Genomic DNA, 13,185 nt, shown 5'->3' on the forward strand with positions numbered 1-13,185 from the left:
CAACAGCTTCAAAAGAGTCAAGAGGATTCAGAGGCTCACCAAACATGAATGTTTAAGCACTTTTTCAATGAATCATCCATCACCTAATAATGTCTAGAATAACCTTGGTCAACCTACGATTGAAAAATAAGACCGAGAACAACAACAAGAAGTTAAGCAGTCGAACCCACCAGTCGTGGTGCCTGCCGAAGCTCTTCTGAAGCCTAACTTTTTAGGGGATTACTTACCCATTGGTAGCTGAAGAATGCGTCAACATGGTGGACAAGATTTTTGACTTAATTAAAATAACTGAGCAAGAGAAGGTGACTTGCGCAATCTATATGCTTAGAAAAGATGCTAGAATTTGGTGTGACGCAGTAAAGATAAGTTGTGTGGTGGGGGAGATGCAGTGGATAGAGTTCTTAACCTTGTTCAATGGTAAGTATTATAGTAGAGCGGTAATTGAGCACAAAGTAAGTGAGTTTGCTAATCTGAAGCAAGGGTCATTGAATGTAAAAGAATATGGGCTAGAATAGAAAGAAGATAAGCGGAGAAACTAGAGGAAAGGAAGAATAACACTAACAATGATGGACAATTTCAATTTAGCCAAAACAGACTTCTAGAGATACTCACTCTTAAGTTTACCCAGAACCCGAGGAGAAAGTGTTATCAGGGAACTCAAGACCAGCTAATATAGAAGACAACAAGAGAAAATCAGGACCTTCCAATCGAAGAATGACTAGTTTCAACACACTACCCAGGCATGAATTCAAATCTTGGCACAATAAGGGTGAGTGTAACTCAAGGGCGTGCTTTACTTCTAGTAAGTTAGGACACTTCACCAAAGATTGCCCAAATTTGAGCGGGAAGGATGGGAACGATAAGCAAAAGGAAACATAAGCCCTGCCATACATTTATACCCTTACACAAGACGACAATGAGGCAAGACCATCTGAGATTATCTCAGATCATATTTGTATCGCTCTAACCTTTACATATGGATTAATGGATATTGGAGTATCACAATCATTTGTAGCTACTTCTTTTGTTAAGAAACTAGATAAAATGCCTGAACCTATACTAAACATTTATGGTGTATCCATACCTTTGATAGAGGAAATGGTAGTGCAATTTTTGATTAGAGACGCACTCGTAAGGATAGTTGGATGCAAGCTAACGATTGTTTTGTTAGTACTCGACTACACGAATATCACTACACAACTGACCATCGTGGAAGCTATTCGAGGAGCACAATTTGTTGATCCATGGTTAGAAATGATCAAGCATGAAGTGAGGAAAGATATGTGACCAGGATTTTATATCTTAGAAGAGGGGGTGCTAGGGTTCAAGAGTAGAATTTGTGTTCCTAATGACGTGGAAATCAAGAAACAAATCTTTTACGAGGCACATGATACCCCTTATGCCATGTGGCCAGGAATGAAAAAGGAGATTGTGGAGTATGTGACCCACTGTTTATAAGGCCAACAAACCATTTGAGATACCCGAGTGGAGGTGGGAGAATATTACGATGGATTTTGTCACAGGTTTACCGACCACTCCCCAAGGGCAAGATAAGATTATAGACATCGTAGATGGATTGACTAAATTGACACATTTCCCACCAATTGAAATAACTTATTATGTGGATAAGTTGGTTCATATTTATAGCACAAATTGTGAGACTAAAAGAAGTACCAACATCCATTGTATCCAATCACGACAGACTTTTCTCCTCGTCATTTTGGAAAAGAATGCAAATGACATTGGGAACTAGGCTAAAATTTAGCACCACCTTTCACCCTCAAATGGACGGTCAAAGAGAACAGACGATTCGAACCCTGGAAGATATGTTGAGAGCATGTGTGCTCGATTTTAAAGGGTCATAGAACGAGATACTTCAATTGATAGAGTTTGCTTACAACAACAACTATCATGATTCAATCAAGATGGCTCTGTATGAAGAACTCTATGGGAAAAAATTTTGATCACCAATTCTATTGCATTAAGTCGGTGAGAAATTTTTTTTGGGATATGACTAAGTCGATCAAGTCACTAAAGATACCCGAAAGATACAAAGAAGGTTGCAAACTTTGGTTGATCGACAACACAAATTTGTTGACTGGAAAATGAGACCTCTAGCGTTTGATGTTGGCAATAAGGTTCTATTGAAAATAGATCCACTCTGAAGAGCTATGCGCTTCGGGGAAATAGGGGAACCTTGCCTTAGATATATTGTACCTTTTGAGGTATTGGAAAGAACTGAATAAGTAGCATACCAACTAGCTCATCCACCCGCCTTGTCTCAAGTGGATGACGAGTTTCATGTATCTATGCTAAGAAAATACGTGGATAGTCCCACTCACATATTCATCTACAAGCATTTAAATGTGGATCCCTAACTTATTTACGAAGAAAAGTTGATGGTGCTCCTGGACCGGTATTGTAACACCTCATTTCTCGTGCACCGTTTAGACAAATAGGTTCGGATAGTGTTCCCTGTTGTGAATAGGTTTATAATATTTTAATATTGGGAAACTAATTTTCATGATGATATTGTTTGCTAATCTCAGATAATAAACTCAAAAACTCTGATTAATGGTAAAATCTCATATAATAAATTTCAAGGAAATAATTATGGAAAAAATATTTTTTTGTGCATTTTAGTAAAAAAAACTGCTTAATTAAGCCTAAGTGTGAAAATTTAGCTTTTCAAAGAATAAAACTATAGGGTATTAATAGAATTATGGTGTCAACATTTATTAATGACCTTAGGCTAAGTGGGATTAAATTATATGATGTGATAGTTTTGTGTTCGGTAAAATACCATGAAATTGTAAATGGTTTATGTTAGCTTTATGAAAAAAAATACATTTCTTTACCCTCAAAACCGCCCACTCTCTCTCTCTCTCACTCTTATTATCTCACTTGAACCATACTACTTAGCTCCATTTCTTTAATTATCTCTCAAGGAAAACCATAGGGAAAAGAAAAGGAATGGAAGCTTTGAACCCAAACTTTTCTTCTTTCTTCTTCCTCATTCTCTTGGGAGAACCCTAGGTTTCCTTATATCTATTGGTTTTTGAGATTGTACTCACTAAAATGGAAGATTTAGAAGCTTATGGAGTTGCATGCAAGTTGATTCAAAGGGTGCATAGTGCATGCATGTGTTCTAGAACACTCATAGAGGTAAGTCAAGCATGAATTTGTGTTTTCTTAGCCTTCTTTTCAATCTTTACTTGAGTCTATGATCAATCTAATATCTGTAATGTTGGGGTAGTGGTTTGAAGGTAGTTGAAAAACTTTTATAAGTCCAACAAGCTAGGGCAAAACTGAAACCCAAAGCCAGAACACAAAAGGTAAAACATTGTCATTTTATGTTTAGAGGAATGTACTAGGAGTAATCTGAGTTGCGTGTATATTTTTTAGTGTTTAATCTCTTTATTATGGTGTAATAATGTATATTATTATGTTTGATGATGCATGCATATTTTTTGTGAAGATTCTAGTTGAGGAATTCAAAGTTCCTCTAGCTTTTGTGCAAAAAACTTGCTGCCAATGTTTTAATCTTGAGTTCCAAAGGGCTAAGCAATCCTTGAATGTCCCATTCCTTGAAATTGTTATTAACTTGGTATTTTTTACGAAGATTAGATGATTTTAGGCTCTTAAAAAGTTCAAAAATATTTTGCATTTACAAAGTTATGGTCATTTTAAAAATATGGTACAATAAGGAAATTTTGGTATTCTCATTTTAGGTCCAATTTTTGAACAATAAGTTCACCAAGAAAAACAACTCATTTTTTCCTAAAGTTTGGAAAACATGTTCATTATATATCCAAGATTTAATCTGGAAAGTTTAAAAAAAATAACAAGGGATTAGAAAATTATAACATGTCAAATTTGGTAAGAAAATTTGTTTCTCCCAGTTTTAGATATATGTTTTCCCCAAAAAAAAAATATTTTTGTGGAAACATTACTAAAATATCAAAGTACTAATCTGAAAACTTGGGTAAATAATTGACTAGTAAATTTTAAATATGTGTTAGAAAAATTTGGGATTTAGACTAAAACTAAATAGTTCTTACACTTGGTAAAAATGAGATTTTTGACACATAAGTTAGGAATTAGTTTATGTTTAGTCTTGAAAATATTTAAAGATAAAAAACTATCACTAAGATATGGTTAGAATTTTTGTGATTGGTTAAATACATGGTAAAATTTGTTTAAGCATGAAGAAGTGAAAAATCATAGCGATTTCACAAAAGTCAGCATGTGAGAGTTAACTTTCAGTATAGGCATTTATAAGTCATCTTTTTGAGTCTAAAGTATTTCTTTGGAGTATATGAGAGTCCCCAAAAAGTTTGGGAGCATTTGGTGATATTTTGAGACAAATGTTGGAGCTTTACTACAGAGGCATCAGTGAGGCGTCGCCTCTGGGAGCCGACAAAGGCAATGCGTCGCATGGATAAATTTTTATAGACCACGTAGTTGCCTAGTACTTGGCGACGCATCACCTAGTGCCCGGCGATGCACACCTGGGCCGTCTGTACGGGTCTGTTCTGTGACATGTTTTTGGCTCCACAATTCAAATTAAAATGCCCTAAGCTCATTGGTTGAGTCTAATAATTTTCCTATACTATTTAAAGGGCACATTTCAGTTAGTTAGTGACTTTATTACTCACTTCTCATTCTCTCTAAAAAGAACTTTGTCTCTCTCTCTGTAGCTTTTAAGATTACTAGTTTTCTTCAAGATCTTCATCAAGAAAGCTTGACTTGTCTGAAGGATCGAGGCTTGTGAATCCCAATCTCATTCCATTGTAGTAGCTTCAAAAAATTCCAAGGAGAAGGCTAGGATTAGAGAATTTTAGAAAACAAATATACATTTTTGTCAAGCCTTGTGACTTTTGAGTTTCACATAAAATTATATCTTTGTGATTTTGTGTTTGAAGGTTTTTTTTGAAGAAAGGTCCACTCTACACTTTGATTCTTTTGTGTTTATGTAATTTGTGAATATCTACCTGTAGAATTAGAATACTTTGTCTTTATGCTTTGAGTTGTAATACAAAACAAAGCTTGATTTAGCCTAATCTCCAACAATAAAAAATCTCTATTCCTTAACCTTCATTTTGTATAAAAGTTTGTCTATCTCTAAGGTTCTCCACTAACAAAATCCATGGAAGAAAACTCCTCAATCTTAGCTCTCAAGTTCATGTCCCAAGACCTAGTGAGACTAGATAGGTTTGATGGCACAAATTTTGTAAGATGGCAAGAAAAGATCAAGTTCCTCCTCACAGCTTTGAAAGTGCACTAGACCAATGGCAAAGATTTGAAGACATTGGAGCCCCCAAAGGATGATGATTCTCAAGATGTGATCAAAGAAAGGAAGATAAGGCAAGAGGATGAACTCATTTCTAAAGGCCACATACTCAATGCATTACCAGATCGTCTCTATGACTCTCTACCCAAACACTACATTGGTAAAGGAGATATGGAAAACTCTTGAGAAGAAATAAAAAACCAAAAAAGAAGGTACCAGTAAATTCTTTTCACTCAATAAATGGAACTTAAATTCTTTGATGATTAACCCTTACTCCCCCAAGTACATGGACTTCAAGTTCTTGTGAATAAGATGTCTACGCTTAAGATAGCATTGCTGGAACCTTTCATTGTGGGGGGGGATTATAGCTAATTGACCTTCGTCTTGGAGAAGCTATAGATAGAAGATCCTCCATAAGAATGAAGAGATATATTTGGAGGAGATCTTGAAGCACCTAAGGATTATAGATGAGTCTCGTTCTAGAGACAATTCCAAGGGAGAGTCCAACATTCGAACATCCAAGTTAAATTCCATAGAGAAACCCTCGCAATCCTAGGAGAACACTCACAAGAGGCCCCAATCAAAGAAGTATACTTACCTAGCCCCAAGAAAGAATGAAGGGAATTAGCGGGTGTGAGAGGCCCTTGTTTTGTTTGTGGCAAAGATTGCCACATGGCTAGAGAATGTAAGTATCGAATGTCCCATAACCATGGATCCAAGGTCAATACAATCGATGAGGAGTTGGGTGCAACCTTTAGTGAGGTGAATGTTATCCAAGGAGAAGTGCAAGGATGGTTGTGTGACACGTGTGCCACCATTCATGTTGCTTATATGATAGAGAGTATTCCAAACCTTTGAAAAGTCAAAAGGTGGGCATGAGATCCAACTAGGGAATGAGCATTGGTCCAAGGTGTTTGGCAAGGGGAATGTTGAACTTTACTTCACATCTGAAAAGAAGGTTTTATTGATCAATGTGTTGTATGATACAAATATGTGTAGGAATCTTGTGAGTGGGAATTTGTTGAGCAAACTGGGCATTAAAGCAGTGTTTGATAAAGACTTACTTACCGCTTATCATATTCTAAACTAGATTCCTCTAAAGAAGAATCAAACTTCACCATATGAGATATATAAAGGAAAGAGGCCCAACCTAGGGTGTCTCAAAGTGTGGGGGTGTTTTTCTTATTGCAAGATCATGGAGCCTAAAAGGACCAAGTTGGGTCCAAGGGCCATCAAATGTGGATTTTTAGGCTATGCCTCAAACAACAAGGCCTATAGGTTGTTAGACTTGGAGTCTAATGTGATAATTAAATCAAGAGAAGTTGAGTTCTTTGAGAGTTTGTTGTATAGTGAAAATAAGCGTTAAGAACCGATCTCATTAGTAGGAACTGAAGAGGAGTTATGTTTAGGGTTGTAGAGCAATTGAGATTGCCTAGAAGAAAACAAAGGCTTAAAGTGTGTGGATCACAAAATGTAACATCTCAAGAGGAGACTCTTTACTTAGTAGAGGGAAATGAGAAGGGAGTCCCTTGGAAATATCCTTGGTATTTCAAGTGGAGGATGATCGTAAAACTTTCCAAAAAGCTATGTCCTAAAAGGACTCTAACTTTTGGAAAGAGGCAATAAATGATTATATGGATTCAATTATGTCTAACCACATTTTGGAGATTGTTGATCTACCACAAGGATAAAACCCAATAGGTTGCAAGTGGATATTTTGAAAGAAATACAACACGAACGGGACCATTCAAGCTTATAAGGCAAGATTGGGGGGCAAATGGTTTGGACAAAAGGAGGGTATATATTATTTCAATATCTATGGACTGGTAGCAAGGACAAGATCTATAAAATTGTTATTTTCCTTGTCATCATTACAAAACCTATATATTCATCAAATGGATGTCAAAACAACACTCATAAATGGTAACCTCAATGATGAGGTGTACATTGAACAACTCGACGAGTTTGTTATAAGGAAAAATGAACAAAAAGGGTGTAAGCTTGTTAAATGTTTATGTGTTTTAAAACCAACACCAAAAAAATGGCATAAGAAGTTTGATGAGGCCATTGTTTCAGATGGAATTACGCACAATAGTGCAGACAAGAGCTTAAAATCTAAGACTTGTGATGACTATGTCATCTTAGTGTGTGTATATATTGATGATATGTTGATAATAAGTAATAAAATTAAAGTGATAATAGAAATAAAGAGGTTTCTATCTTATAACTTCAAGATGAAGGACCTTGGGGAGATTGATTCCATATTAGGTATCAAAGTAAGAAGAAATTAGGATTGTTATGCCTTAGGTCAAGCTCGTTATGTTGAGAAAATGCTTGACAAGTTTTGTCATCTTTATATCAACGAGGCAAACACACCCTTCGATTCAAGTGTAAATCTTGAAAGGAATGAAGGGAGAGTGGTGGCTCAACTAGAGTAGGCAAGGGTAATTGGAAGTTTCATGTATGCCACTCATTGTACTAGAGCGGATATTTCAGTTTCAGTTAGTAAACCAAGTAGGTTTACTAGCAACCAAAGTTTCATACATTGGGAGGTCGTGGAAAGATTATTTGGATACCTTAAAATGACCAAAGAGTTATGCCTCCAATATTCTAATTTTCATAAGATACTTGAGGGATATTTCAATGCAAGTTGGTTATTCGATATAGGAGGCAATCTCTCCACAACCAGTTGGATGTTCACCCTTGGTGGGGGTGCGATTTCTTAGGGATCCAAGAAACAAACATGTATATGTCACTCAACCATGGAGTAAGAGTTTGTAGCTCTAGCAGCAATTAATAAAGAGGCTGAGTTGCTAAGAGGTCTAATGTTGGAGATATAAAAAATCGTGGTTGATGTATCCACGTTTTCGATACATTGTGATAATCAAGCCACTTTGATTAGAGCATACAACAAGATATACAATGGAAAGTGTAGACATATAAGTCTAAGACATGATTATGTGAGAGAATTGATTGATAAGATTATTGTAACACCCTACTACTCTAGAGTCGTTAACATGTGGTTATAAAATGTGTATTTGATTTGCTAATCAAGGTGTTAGACCCAAAAGTGTAATTAAATTAGAGCAAAGACTCATTTTATAAAACTTCCATTTGAAAGAATTAAACTTTCATTAAAATCATAAAAGAGTTACATTGGGATCACAAAATTTTGTTTAAGACATATTTACAATTCAAAATTCATTATATAGTTGTCCTAGGCGACAAAATCAGCCATTATACTATACTCATCAAAAGTACCCCAACCGTGGCGACCAGGTAGGAAAAACATGTACACATCGCTCCATGCCCTCCAACTCACGGTTGATCAGGCTTTTCCTTGCCCTTACATGCACCATAGAGCACCCGTGAGCTGAGGCCCAACAAGAAAACATCTCTAGCACAACATAAAATAGTGCATAAATTATCAAACACAGCAAACAATCCACAAGTTTCCATTAAAATTCACAATAGCAGTCAGGTGCATTACCATGCCCCAAGTTCACGGTCCTAACCGAGCAGGTGAGTACGACACCCTTAGATGGCCATTCCATGGCGACTTGCATTCAACATGCCCATTTCCGATCCTGACCCTTGTCGCTCAGTCACAAACACATATATGACATAATAGTTACAAACATTTACACATAACACTGTGCACAATACAAGCTCAGTCATAGACATTTTTCTTACCTTGAGTCCCGAGATGACAGTATAAGGCGATTTCGAGCACAATCTTTATTCCCTAGCCTTAGCGGTAATTCGATCCCTGAGCTAAATCCCCAATCAACTTTTGCCTCAAATCATCAAATTTCCTAAGCCAATTTCTCAAGAACATCATTGTTTCCCAAGGCTGAAGAGAGAGAGGGAGATAAATGAGAGAGAGAGTAATCTCAAATTGTGCCTTTTGTGGTTTTGGTTACTTCATTAAGGCATCCTAAGCTATCCCTTGGCACCAAAACAACCAAAGTGCCCCTTGCTCAAAACTTGCTTTTTAACGCCCCCAAGGGCAATACTGTCATTTGCCATGTTCCTGCTAATTCCTCAAATTTTCCCATAAATTCCCAATCAATCCTGACATACCCAAAAAATCATTTAATAACTACCCATTACCCAATAAACCCTGAATACGCACTAAGTTTCCCAAAATACCCCTAGGCTCACCCCGAGCCGGTATTTGCCCTTGTTGTGACTTTTTTGCTAATCCGCTCACTAGGATCGCCTCGAGCCAAATATATCCACATAATAATGTGGTCTCAATTTTTCAGACACTTAATTACATTTATACCCTCGACAGGTCAAAATTACAAATATGCCCTTATTAACAAGAACAGACCCACATGAATATTTAATACACAAAAACATGCATATATATTCATATCACCATATAAATAATGTATACCACATAATCACCAATATGCTTAATTAATTTCCCATATAAATCCAATTGGGCCATCCTGACACACTAATCAAGGCACTAACCCTTATTATCAAATTAGGGATGTTACAAGTATCATATCAATTTCATATGTGATATCTTGTGAGAAGTTAGCAGATATGTTTACCAAACCTTTTGGGAGAGTTTTGGTGTAATGACCCAAAATTTACTAATAAGGCTTAAGGATCTTGATTAGCAAGCATGCAGGGAGGGAATAATTGGTTTATGTATGATTTAAATGAATTAATGCATGATTATGTGATAAGCATGCTTATATAATTATATGGATATGGGAAATGCATGACTACGAGTATCATTATGCATATAGGCCATGTTTAGCTTATATAGGGGCATATTTGTAATTTTGGCTCGTTGAGGGCATAAATGTGATTATTTGTGATAAATTGTTAAGACCACATTATCATGTGGATGTATTTTCAACATAAGGCTCGAGGCGATCCCAGTGAGCGGTTTAGCGATATAATCACATCAGAGATTTATACCCGACTCGGGGGAGCATGAGGGTATTTCTGGAATTTGGGAAATATATTGGAGATTTTTAGACTTTAAGGAAAATAATTGGTGATTAATTAGATGACAGGATTTAAGTGGTAAATGTTAGGGACATTCGAGGAATGAGTGGGAATTAGGAGAAAATGACCAAAATGCCCTTAGAATGATTAAAAGACTTAGGTTTAATTGGGAGGGCAAAAGGGTCTTTTGATGTGAAAAAGGGGATAAGTGTTATTCTGCTTATTTAGATTTAGTGGAAGTTGTAGAAAGGGTTAGAAACTGAAGGAAAGAAAGAAAGAAGAAAACAAAGACTTTGATTCTTGGTGAAGCTAGGAGGTTCAACTAGAATTAGCTACCAATTAAGGTAAGGTTTAAGAGTTTGGTCTGAATTTTTTGAGTTTGATGAAGTTAATTCTGATTTTGAGTTTTAGATGGAAATCAAGGGACTTGAGCTTGGGGATTTGAAGAACTAAAGGCTGGAAGGGCATAGAAGACAACCTAAGGTCGAATTCTCTCAGCTAAGGTAACCAATTCTAACTTTGGAGCTCTAGGTTTCTTATTTTCTGATGATGTTCTTGAGCTTTTAAGCTCAAGTTTGGTTTATGTGTTTGATGATGCATGTGGCCAAGTTTTGGTGTTGTTAGGACATGTTGGGTGAGATATATTTAATGGGAGGCTCAATTTGGAGTTGAGTTGAGATTTGAAGTGGGTTTATGGAGCTTTGGCTCGGGGAAGTTCGAAGGAAAAACCCAGAAGGTTGTGTGTTGCTGTTTGTAGCGCGGTAGCGCTAGCATTGGAGCGCTAAGCACTATGCTTTATTTTTTGGGGGGTGTTTTTATCTTTCTGTAGCACTGTAGCGCCCACCTGGTGGTGCTGTAGCGCTACCCTGCCTCCAGAAATAGGTTTTTGGGTTTTCTTTTAGGATTTTTGCTTGGGGGCTCGGGGGTCAATTTCGCCACCCCGTTTGGTGGGATTGGGCTTCCCGAGAGCTAGGGATTGTTTTCGAAGTTGGGTTACAAAATTGAATGTTAATGAGGGTTCTATTTTACGGTTGTGACTAAGTGTACGCTAGGGCTTGGATCAGGATCGTGCTCCAGGGTAATCTCAGTTAGCCAAAGTGCTCGGAATCAAAGGTAAGAAAATTGCACCCGGTTATGTGGTTATGTTGGGACTAAGAGTTCCATATACTTATATGTCATATGATGGTATTATGCCATTGGGACATGATATAAACGACCTAAGAGTGCCGGAATTAATATTTGCGCACAAAACAATGGGAGTGTATATAATCACTGACGCGGCTTGGCCACTGGTAGCTGAAGTTAAGTATATAATCACTGAGCTCGGCCTAAGCGAGCTGGAGTCAGTGGGACAATTAGAGGGTGCGGCCTAAGGGTGCCGACCATGGATATTGTGTGAAATGTTTATTGTTATTAATCTGATAATTATGGCATATTTATTATCTAGATGATAGATTATTGGTTTGTAAATTGATATCATCGATTATGTGAGTAATGTGGCCTGTTGTGTATCTTATTGATGATTTGTGAATTGTCTGACTATTCATTATTGATTATGCTATGTAATATGATTTTTTTGCTGGGCCTTTTCTCACTGGTGGTACGTGGTGCAGGTAAAGGCAAGGGAAAAGTGGACCAGTCCTGAGTTGGAGAGCTCTGGGGAAGAATGTACATAGTCAGTTGATCGGCCGCTACGGTCAAGGAATGGTAGAGGGACAGGAGAACGTAAAGTGTCTATTTTTCCATTAAAGTGACTTATGGTTGTACATAAACTTTGAAATTTTGTAAACTGTCCTTTAAAACCTATTTTGGGATCCCATGTATTAAACGTTTATTTTGAATGAGAAATTTCATGTTTATGACCAAAATATTTTAACCCCAACCTAATTACAACTTTAGGGTCATGTTTTCAACTATATGATTTGATTAACAAGTCTTGCACCTTATAATCACACAGTGTGATGACCTTAGTTATCCAGGGTGTTACAACTTGGTATCAGAGCATCCTAGGTTTGAGGGTTCCTGAAGACTGGCTGGACATGTACATTCGCTGCTAAAGACAAGCTCGACTCAAGGTTTGGTAATTTTGTATACATGTTTGTATGCTTAAATGATTGGAAAGAAATATGAATGTCGATATCTGTTTGATTATTAGGGAGCATGAGATACTGATAGGGCCTGGCCCTTGACTTCTATGTGATGATATTGAGGCATGCTTATTAGCATTGTTGTGCATGTGGATGAATATTTGGTTAAACTGTTATACCTTGATTTCTTGTGATTAGTTGTGTTCCGATGATTGAATATGGAAGGATTATTACCCTGTCATCATAATCTGATCACCGAGTCGTTGCTTGCAGATTAACTTGGATAGCTATGCGTCCAAGATGATCTATACAACTAGTCGGCACTGAGTCTGAGGCTAGAAATGATTACCAGGGCCAGAACCCTCCACCAGTCCCTGAGAACTGGCTGCAGATTATGGCAGATATGCAAGCGCAACATCAGAGCCAAGATGAGCAGATATGACTTTTGAGTCATCAGGCTTCATCAGGGAGTGTTTCATCCATTGTTCCACCAGCAGTGGTACGAGTGGTATATCCAGTGGAGGTTGGGAATAGGTGGGAACCGTTGTAAGAGCGGGTCAAGAGACAGCATCTTCCCACTTTTGAGGGAGGACCAGATCCACTAAGGGTCGAGCAGAGGATGAGTATGATTATGGCTATCCTGGATTTCATGAGAGTAGAGGGTCATGACAAAGTGGCCTATGCCGCATATATGCTGAGAGAGGATGCCTGCATTTGGTGGGAAGTGGCATCGCAGACTAGGGATGTTACTACCCTGGGATGGATTCAAGGATTTGTTCAGTTAGAAGTATTATAATGTTGCCATCAGGGCAGCAAAGGTGAATGAATTTATGG

Source organism: Humulus lupulus, chromosome 5 (genome assembly GCF_963169125.1).
Source record: "Humulus lupulus chromosome 5, drHumLupu1.1, whole genome shotgun sequence".
Lineage (NCBI taxonomy): Eukaryota > Viridiplantae > Streptophyta > Magnoliopsida > Rosales > Cannabaceae > Humulus > Humulus lupulus.